The sequence below is a fragment of the Elephas maximus genome, chromosome 21 (assembly GCF_024166365.1).
Source record: "Elephas maximus indicus isolate mEleMax1 chromosome 21, mEleMax1 primary haplotype, whole genome shotgun sequence".
NCBI lineage: Eukaryota > Metazoa > Chordata > Mammalia > Proboscidea > Elephantidae > Elephas > Elephas maximus.
In genome coordinates, this window is record NC_064839.1 from 50,166,965 (window position 1) to 50,177,865 (window position 10,901).

A 10,901-nucleotide genomic window follows, 5' to 3' on the forward strand; every position below is an offset into this window, starting at 1 on the left:
CTTCAGAACCCCGCAGTCACCATGCTGGAGGAATCACGTGACCTTGGACAAACTCTTCCCCTTTCTGTGCAGCAGTTTTGCTCATTTGAAAAATGAGGATTAGACCACCTCATTCCTAACACGACTACCTGGCTTGGGCCATCTCTGCTCAGCTCTGCTCCTTCCTGGTCGCCAATGGAGATGAGGAAAGTGTGGTCTTGCCACTAAGGAAAAAGAAAGCTGTAGGCTGGAGTGGTTGAGGTGGTGACCCTGGAGCTGAGGGCTTGAGATTGAATAATGGCTGGTGGGAGGGCTGGAGAGGAGTAGGGCAGGAGTGGCTGCTTGAGCAAAAGGCAAGTGTTCAGGAAAGGGAGGAGAACCACGGGAAGGGACGTTTGAACAGGAGGGAGGGCCTCAAAAGCCAGGTAAGCACTGATTATTTGTTTAACTAGGAAAACAGCTATGTTACTTACCTTTAGATATTCCTTTCTCCTTTTGGGGTGCAGGGGAGGTTGAGGTGTTTTTTGTTTTTAATTGTGATGAAAATGTACATAACAAAACATGCCTTCTCAACAATCTCTACATGTACAATCCAGTGACATTGATCACATTCTTCAAGTTGTGCAACCATTCTCACTAACCTTTTCCAAATCATTCCACTGCCATTAACATAAACTCCGTGCCTCCAGGGCAAAAAGTCCCCCTTTCTCCCTCCTTCCCATCTCTGGTAACCACTAATAATGTTCAGTTCCTATATATTTGCTTATTTCACGTGAGATCATATAGTATTTGTCCTTTTGTGATTGGCTTATTTCACTCAGCATGATGTTCCCTGCGTTAATCTATGTAATGGCATGCGTCAGGACTTCATTTCCTTTAAGGCTGAGTAGTATTCCGTCGTGCGTACAGACCACATTGTGATTACCCGTTCATCTGTTGATGGACAGGTTGGTTGTTTATCCTCTTTTGGCTACTGTGAAAAGTGCTGCAACGAACATAGGTATTGCTTTTTTAGAAACAAAACTTTTCAGGTCAACTTTGAAATAATTATTCCTCCTGGGTTTTGTTTTGTTTTCTTTTTTGAAGGGATAGAGAGGATTTTTAAAACTCCCAAGCCTATTAACTTGCCCGTTTATTACATACTATTCTCCCCAGGAGATAATTTAAATTGGTTTACTTTTCGTCCTGCAGTGGTGACTACAACCAGATCCAGAAATATACTAGATAGACCTTTCAAACTGCAGTTCTGTGCAATGAGCCTTTTGATATTCATTAATCACATAATCACTGGGTAAACAAGTTATTCAAAATGGCATTAACTCTGCTGTGCTCTGCCAAATAAGTAATATTTGTCCCCACGTTGCATAAATCTGCCTGTCCAATCTTTTCCTCCCCAGACAGCCATTTCATTATACAATATTCACTCAGCTCCTTTGATTCAGCTCTTTATTATCGCAGGGTGATGATGAAGGCTACTTCTGAAATGGAGAGTCTGTTAATGTCTTCTTGGCCTGGCCCCTCTGTGGGAAGTTTTTGCCAACAAGTGCATATTTAAATTGGGAGGTGACGTCATCCAGCTTGGCATGACTAAAGCTCTACTTCCTCCCTAGCGCCTGCCTCCATTGCCCTCATCCTCCCTCCATGCACCCCCAAGGTCTGAGGCTCTCTCTTGGACCCTGAGCACCCTCTGGAGTCCCTGGGCGGTGTAAACATTTAAAATGCTCAGCTGCTAAACAAAAGGTTGAAGGTTCAAGTTCACCCAGAGGTACCTCAGAAAAAAGACCTGTCGATCTACTTCAGAAAAATCAGCCATTGAAAACCCTCTGGAGCACAGTTCTACTCTGACACACGTGGGGTTGCTGTGAGTCAGAATCAACTCACTGGAAACTGCTTTGTTTTTTCATGGTGTTAGGCACCATCTGCAGTGTATATGCAGAGTGCGTGGAGCAGAAGTGTGAACCTGGGAGTCCAAGAGGCTACTCTGTCTTTCCAAGCCTCAGTTTCCCCATTTGGCAAGTAAGGGTCAGTCATGGATGCTTAGCCTGTGGGTTCTGGTGAGATTAAATAGGAAAGTATGCTGAGCACAGCTCCTGGCAGACAGTGGCTGTCACCTGGCCACACCCAGCTGCAGGGGTGGCTGGGAAATGGAGACTGCAGCTCTGATTTGGGTAGCTCCCATTACTAAAAGGAGCCCTGGTGGCGCAGTGGTTAAGAGGTTGGCTGCTAACCAAGAGATTGGCGGTTCAAGTCCACCAGCCACTCCTCAGAAACTCTGTGAGGCAGTTCTACTCTGTCCTATAGGGTCGCTATGAGTCAGAGCTGACTCGATGGCAACAGGTTTGGTTTTTTTGGTTTTCATTACCAAAAGGATCAAAGTGAGGATGACATCCGTGGGGGTTAGCGGCCTTTCCCGCAGGATGCTGGGAAGTACAGACAGACTCTACTCCATTCTATCCCCTGAGCCAAGAAGCAGCTGACGGGGGAGCACAAGTAGCCATGACATGGGCGCACCTCCAGGACCATATTCAGAAGCTCTGCCTTCCTGAGCCCCCCACTAGTCCCCTGACTTCATCCCCTTACTCTACTCCAGCCACATGGCCTCCACACTGTCCTCTGAAAGCACTAACCACATTCCTGCCTCAATTTTCGCGCTTGCTCTTCCTTCTACCCAATAACATCTCCTCCAGATAGCCGCTCCTTTGCTCCTTTGTCTTTGCTCCAATGTCAGCCACTCAGTGAGGCCTTCCCGGGTCATCCTTTCTAAAGCTGCAAGCCTCCACCCTGCGCTCTCACTCCGGCCCTGCTTCATTTTTCTCCCTTATTCCCTGGTCTGTTCTGGTCATAGCTGAACCCCTAGTGCCTGGATCAGTGTCTGGCTCAACATAGTTGCCTGATAATGACCTGATGACGAATGAAGAATGGGCGTGGAAACCACTGGAATGTCCTGATGTCACTGCCAGGGGCCCTGCAGCCAAGTGGGTGTCAGCCTTGATACCAGCCACCTTCTGCACCTCACCTATGCCAGCGTCCTCCTCTTCCTTCACTCTGGTTTCATCTTGCCAGCTTTTCCTAATGCTGCCCCAGGGCGAGCCTGGAGTTGATTCATTTATTTTCCCAAAATCCCAGTGTCTTTGACTCAGACTCAGATGTAAATAAATGGGAGCGTTTATGTATGAGTCAGGGAAAGGCAGGGAGTCCAGACACCCTTGGCGAAACTGTATGTGCCAGGCCATGATTCTCAGTGGTTTGGCAGACATTATGTACTCATCCTTCATTTTGTGATCTGACGTGAGCAGCAGTAAGTTGGGAAGGGATTTTCCTTGGGGGTGTAGACTGCATATACATGGATGTTCTGGCAAAGCTTGCGCTGTCTTGAGCCTGCATCATCTTATCATCCTCTGACCTCTGGTTCTTGGGACATGAGCCAGCAGCCTGCTGTCTGACCTGCAAATTTTGGGTTTGTCAGCCCCTGCAACCACGTGAGTCAACGAGAAGCCTCCAACCTGCTTCCTGACACACAGATTTGGCATGTTCAGCCTCTCTGGGTAGCCTCCACAGTGGTGTGAGGCATTTCCTTGAAATAAATCTCTATATATTTACATATACATGTCACTGGTTTTGCTTCTCTGGAGAATCCAGCGGTAGAGTCAATGCCAACTCATAGCGACCCCATAGGGCAAAGTAGAACTGCCCCATAGCATTTCCAAGGCTGTAACGTTTATGAACGCAGACTGCCACATCTTTCTCCAGCAGAGTGGCTAGTGGGTTTGAACTGCTGACCTTTCGGTTAGCAGCCAAATGCTTAACCACTGCACCATCAGACCAGCCCAGGCAGCTGGAAACCCAAGCCCCAGTCCTGCTCTGGCTCCATAACCCTCCAGGGCCAGCCACCAGGCTTTGGCTGGGACCCTTGGTCCCAGGACACCTTTGGAAGCTTCTACAGTAAATGGATGCATTGTCCGTGATGTGCATGCTTGTGCTAGTTAGGGTAGACTAACTGCTGTTACAAACAAGCCCACGGCTTAAGTGGCTTAACACGGGGAAGCTGTTTCCTTGCTCCCATAACTCATCAATGCGGTGCTCAGCACGTGGGAGTCCAGGGACCCCAGATGCTTCCACTTGTGGCTCCGCCCTCCCTGTGGATATGATGACTACTAGTACTCAACTCTGGTGTTGCAGTGTGAAAGCAGTCATAAACAAACTAAGCCAAACCCATTGCTGTGGAGTTGATTCCTACTCATAGCTACCCAAGAGGACAGAGTAGAATTGCCCTATAGGGTTTCCAAGCTGTAATTTTTACAGAAGCAGACTGCCACATCTTTCTGCCATGGAGCAGCTGGTGGGTTTGAACTGCCAACCTTTCAATTAACAGCCAAGCACTTAACTACTGCGCCAGCAAGACTCCTAAAGCAGCCATAGACAATACTAAATGAATGGGCCTGACTGTTCCAATCAAACTTTATTTACAAAAACAGAATGTGGGCAGGATGTGGTTTGCTGACCCCTGCCTTAAGACTTTGCAGTATTCTTGGAATCTTCCATCGATTTGCAGGCTGGGAGGAGGAAGAGTGTAGAGGATCATGCCGGTTTGTCCGGGCCAGACCTGGCAGTGGCGTCCATCCCTTCCACCACATTCCACAGACCAGAACTCCATCCATGGCACCACCTGCCCACAAAGAGGCTGAGAATGTAGGCCAGCCTGCGGCCCCAGAGAAACAGGAACAGATGTTGGAAAACCCATTGCATTTTCTGCCACCAGGATCCACCAGGGAGGGAGAAGAACAGCCTCTTGGAGCACAGCTGTACATTTTGGTAACCAGAGTACAGGCATTGGAGTCAGCACGTCTGAGTTTGGGCCCTGACTGTGCCCTTAATATCCATGGGAACTTTCTGTGCCTTTATTTCCCCTTTGTAAAATGGAGACTAACAGTGCCTCCCTCACAGAGTTCTTTGTGGGCGAAATGAAATAATATGTGTAAAGTCTTGGTCCCGGCCTCACAGGATCTCATAGAAAGAATTGGATCTTAAAATCATTTTTGTAGCGAGAGGCAGAACCCAAACAGCCGCTCTGGGAATACACGTGTTTGAATACATCTGGAAGGCAGTGAGAAGTACAGGCTAAGAGCGTGGAGTCTGGGTGACCTCAGGATAGTCACTTGCCCTCCCAGTGCCTCCGTTTCTTCATGTGTAATATGGCGATAGCAGAAGGTTCCTGTGAGGCGATGCTTGTCCAGGACCTGACACACAGCCAGCACCCAAAAGAGCTGTGAATATCACCAGCACCTGGTTCTCTTTTGAACAGTGCCCTGATTTTCCTCTGGGAAGCCTCGCCCCTGCCCCCCCCCCCCCATTCTCAGCATGTGGTGCCATTGAGCCTGTCTTCTTCTCTACGGTGAGCTCTGACTCTGGTAAACCAATCAGTGTAGCCACAGGAATTGGTTCAGGGATGTGCACATAACCCATCAGAGCCAGTGAGACTCAAGGAAAGCACATGCTTGGGATTCAGGGAAAGAGAGGCTCTCTCTGCTCCAGTGTGCTCAATGGAGTCAGGGTGTGAGACTTGGAGCTCATGCAATCATCTTGAGGCCATGAGGAGAGGCTGAGGGTGAAGCTGACACACTCAGGCTGAGGAAGATGCAGCAGAGACTCTGAATTTATTTGTTTGACATTGATGCCATTTATTGAACCCCTGGATTAAACCACACATGAACTCTGGATTTTCAGTTACAAGAGCCAATAATTTTCCTTTTGTTTGTTTATTTGTTTAGTGAATAGGGTTCCTTGTACTTAGATCCAAAGCATTCCTAACAGATATTTATGGGTGTGTTCCTAGAAAGGATGTTGGAGCAGAGTCTGGTATGAAAATGAAATTTGCTTTTCATACAACAAACCCTTGGTGTGTTCCCCCAAATACATTGTTTCCCAGAGTGTCCCACGGGGCTTGAACTCCTGTTGCCCACTGTGGTAAGGGTCTGATAACACATCCTTCCCTTTCTCACTTCTCAACTACCCTTCCAGTGTTTGCTGAGATCATCTATGAAATAAACTCCTTGTACTCAAGTCCTTGCCTCAGAGCCTTGACTTGATCTGGGAGGACCAAGGTATACTTCCTCCAAAACCAAAAACCAAACCAGTTGCCGTCAAGTTCATTCCAAACCACAGCGACCCCATGTGTGTCAGAGTAGAACTGTGCTCCAAAGGGTTTTCAAGGCTGTGACCTTTTGGATGTGGATCACCAGGCCTTTTACCCAAGGCATCTCTGAGTGGGTTTGAACCATCCACCTTTTGGTTGGTAGCTGACTGCTTAGCCATTTATGCCAACTCCCCATGATCGCCCTGCTTCCTTCCTCCCTGAGACTTACCACATGCTAGGCTGGTCTTTTGTATTTCTTCCCTAACTTGTTTGTTGTCTGCCTTTGCCCTCCCCAGGGTCCATAAGGCCCTGCCTACTACCGTGTCCACAGAGCTAGAACAATCTCTGGCACATGGTAGGTGCTTAAGAAATACTGCCCAGGAATCCAACCATTGTCTCACCCAACTTCTGACTTGGGTCTTGGGAGTGACCCAGGGTGGGTGACCCCTAACCCTGCCACCCCCTCACAGGGGGAATCCTCCCACTCTCCCACATCCCCAAGGCCAACCCCAGTAGGTCCTGTGCCCAGACCTCACTCAATACAGAGAAGCCACAACATCACTTCTTAACTTTGTTTAATGCTTCTTTCAGAGTTGCACGGGGTTGGGGGAGCCCTAACAGTTAAAGCAGAAAGGCGCAAGGTAAAAGTTCTGAGCTTCTTCAAGCGGGTCTTATTTCAAGCTGGTCATTGGCTGGAGGACAGTAGAAGCCTTTGAAAGCAGCGAGATTGACTAATTTTGGCTCAGGGCACCCAAATCCACTCCAGAGGCACATCACATGGAGCCCAGTGTGCCCCAGCTTTGTTCGCCTCACTGCAAAGGTGTGCCATGAAAGTCACAGTTGCAGCTGAACAACTCACCCAGTGATTCTCCACACATCTTGTGGAAGTAGCCTGCCATAGAGTCTCAGGAGGGCTGCCTTCTGATGGATAGCTGTGGGTGACTGAGGAGGCCACAGGGCCTGCAGGGACAGCCAGCTTTCCTTTATTCTGATTTATTTTTAACCAACATTGTATTCTTGGAGAGGCCCTTGGTTAGAGCCCCCTCAGGCCTGGAAAATGCCGAATGCGGTCTTCAACACTGGATAGAGGCAGGCATAAATTGTTGGAATGAGCTCAACATCCCAGAATCACAGACTGGCCAATTGGGGAAGGACTTCAACAACCATCTAGTCCATGGGATAAATAAGAAAAAGAAGACCCAGTAAAATCAATTGCCATGTCCAATGCTACACAACAAAGAAAGGGTGAGAGTTGGTGCCTCACACCCCCAGATAAGCCTTGTTACTCTGCTCAGGATAGGATGGTAGAGTGATTTTATAATCTTGTTTTAAATATTTCCCTTGAAGGCTTGGACGCTTTTAGATGATCATAAGAGTAGCCAGCATGATCTACTACAGACAGTGTTCTACAGGGAATCAGGGTACTTGGACCTGACTAAATGAACTGGCTGAGTGGCCTTGGGCAAGTGGCTTCCCCTCTCTGAGCATTGGTCTCTCCATCTTAAAATGGTGGAGTTAGTTTATTTCAGAGTTTTTAATCCCTTTTTTAGGGAAGTCATGAATTCCTTTGAGAATCTGATGAAACGCTGGGTGCGTTGCACTTTGAAATGCACAAAATCATGGAAGTTCACAGATCCCTCATGGAAATGCCTGGTGAAGAACCCTTGGGCTGATTACTTTGTGATGGCCCTTCCAGGTATCACATTCTAAAGTAAAGGCATAACCAACAAAATAGAATCAATGGGCCCCCAGTACCTCCAGGGTCAAGCCCTACTAGATACCTTCCACTGCACCCTTCCGCAGCTCACTTCTTCGGCTCAACAAAGTTACCTCTGGGAACCATGTCTGTGATTGTTATGGATTGAATTGTGTACCCCCAAAATATGTGTTGTAAATCCTAACCTCTATGCCTGTGGGTATAATCTCATTTGGAAATGGGTTGTCTTTGTTATATTAATGAGACAGGAATTAGTGTGGGGCGTGTTTTAAGTCAATCTCTTTTGAGATATAAAAGAGATGAAACAAGTAAATGAAAGAAGCAGAGATGGGGGAAGATAGATGCTAAGCCACATGAAGATCGCCCAGGAACAGAAGCTCAAAAGAGACAAGGAGCTTTCTCTAGAGCGGACAAAGACAGAAGATTTCCCCTAGAGCCAGCACCCTGAATTCAGACTTCTAGCCTCCCAAACTGTAAGAAAATAAATATCTGTTTGTTAAAGTCACCCATTTGTGGCATTTCTGGTATAGTGGCACTAGATAACTAAGACAGTGATACAACATGAAAATGGCTTGAAGCGAAGGGCCATTTACTCTTTGCCTTTAGCTGGAAAATTTCTACCTTTGGCTACAGTCATACCATTTGGCCTTAGAAAAAATGAGCTTTTGGGGGGATTACAACATCTCTTTTCAGCCAATGGGAATAAAGAAAGGAACTATCAACTTGTTTGTCACCCCCATTCCATCCATTCAGCATGGAGGAAAGGCTGCTCAGTCTAGACTCAAACTATTTAGATCAATCTCCTGGAACATTATCAGGGGGAAAAACAGAGCATTTAATTAAGCCCCACATGCAAGTAGTCAATTCCAATTTTCCACTTCTAATTTATCAGAGAATTCCAACTGGGCAGGAATTAAGACACTATAGAATCCCATAATGTTGGTGATGGTTTCACCCAATTTTGACTTTAAATGTGCCTTTTAGCCCTGGCACATTTTTTTTTTTTTTTTCAGATGCCTAGTATGTGAAACAGGAAAATGGAGATGCCTGGGTGGAAGCCAGTTATAGTGACTGGCAGAACTGTAATTGGCAATAACTGCACCAGGCATGCAGCTCAAAAAAAAAAAAGTCTTCAATCAGCAATGAGAGGCCCAAATGTGGGATCTAATGTGGGTCCCAGGTCTTCCAGTGGCTGCTGAGGACTCTTCTGGTTCCAGGGATGAGCTTGCCACCTCAGTTCAAGGGGCTGTGGAAGGGCATTGACTGGCTGTCTGGGAGGGTGTCTAGAAATTCACACATTCTTTTTGCCATCATTTGCAAATGTCATACCCTGGATGCAGAGGACTGCCTGCTCAATGGTCCTCTCCATCCATACAGGGTGCTTTGTAGAGCCCCAGGTCTACTCCCAACCCCTCTGTTGAAAGATGATGAACTGAGGCCCAGAAATGGAAAGGGGCTTGCTCAAAGTCACACTGGGAGTATAAGTCTGGATCTCAGCAAGCACCTATTTTATACCCCCAAGTATAGTGTTAAAAGAATTAATAGAAGCTTTGACCTTTTTAAACTTTGCCTAAGAGTAGCTATAACAAATTAATCTAGAACAAAAGACTCATGGATGTTGTCCAGGATGCTTGGTGGCACAGTGTCTCAACCAAATGCTCATGAGACTCTGCCAGTCCCTTCTTGGAGCAGAGAGGCATGTGCAGGTAGAAATCTCACAGGATGCAGGCACATTCCCTTTGTGACTGGACACCATACCACTATGCAAACAGCTCAGTCTGTGAAATGTTAGTTTGAAGAGTACTGGGGGCACCCTGTTGATTCTTAGGATCAACTGATGGGAAAGTATGCCCACGTCAGCTGACAGGGCACTTTGAGGGAGCCAGAGAAAATGGGGCTCCCTATGAAGCCAAGGTTAGCTTAAAGCTAGATGCTGGTGTAGGGTGTGGGGTACTGCCCAGGACAGGGCCTTCGGCTGCCCTGATGCCTGCACACAGTGTGGTAGGTCTTTACTAAATACTAATAGAACGAATGAACAGCAAGTAACTTCTCACTAGTATTAAAATGCTGAATGCCCTCACACATAGATTACATCAGGTTTGTAGGTGTTCCAACTACTTCATGTCACCCATTTGCATCCCAGTGTGGGTCGCTATGAGTTGGAATCGACTCAACGGCATTGGGTGGGTGCTTCCTTGAGTTGACTTACAGCCAACAGCAAAAACTGGCCTTTTCACCCATGGGACATGCCATCAAGACATCTCCCATACGTGTTCTGGTGGGAGGCAAAAAGATGACAGGCCAGCTTCTACAGTTATTAACATGGGAGAGATAAGCCCTCATATCTTGTCTGAACTACTCAACCATTCCCCATTCCAAACCAGTTGTCCCCCTACTCCACCCAAACTCCATCATCAACCTCACCCACAGGCCTGTTCATATCACTCCTTCCCTCAAACATCTCAGTATCTCCCCCCACCCCCCACCATCTACCAAAAGGGCCAAATTCTCTAGCCAAGCCTTCAAGGGCCAACTCATTCTCATCCCAATCCACGTTTCCAGCTTCATCTCCCAAAATATCCTCCACTCTCAGCCCTCCTTATCCCTCTATGAAGCCATTTGTATCCATTCAGAATCCTAACCTCTCTTCTCTCTAGTGTCAGTATGCACTGCTTTTATCTCTAATGATGGGGTCCTATGTCTTGCTCCTCCACTACGTGCAAAGGGAAGAATCTGCTCATACATGAATGAATAAATTAAAAAGAAATTGAGGATGTGACCCCAGGCATCAAGAAGCCTTGTCCAGGCAGCTGGCAAGGGGCTAACCTCAAGCCTGCCCTTGCTTCTGCACCGAAGCTGCACGGTGTCCGTGGGTGCTGCATCAAGAAGGCTTAGCTGAGGATTTAAAGCCAAGGTCTCCAGCAATGCTGGAGAAGCTAGCAGCAGGAGAAGCTCTCCAAAAGGACAACTGGGAGCTCTGTCAAGGCCAAGCATTAGATATCTGGAGGATGTCCCACAAAGAGTCCAGTTGGTTGAGGAGGACCTTCTGTGCTGGAAAGAGGCATTCCTGCC

General features: G+C 47.3%; 1 protein-coding gene across 1 annotated transcript in view; it reads right to left on the reverse strand.

The window, feature by feature from the left end:
• The window catches only part of TAF1C (TATA-box binding protein associated factor, RNA polymerase I subunit C), a 112,848-nt gene that overhangs the window by 32,269 nt on the left and 69,678 nt on the right, over nt 1-10,901 (reverse strand). The gene's annotated exons all lie outside the window — the stretch shown is intronic.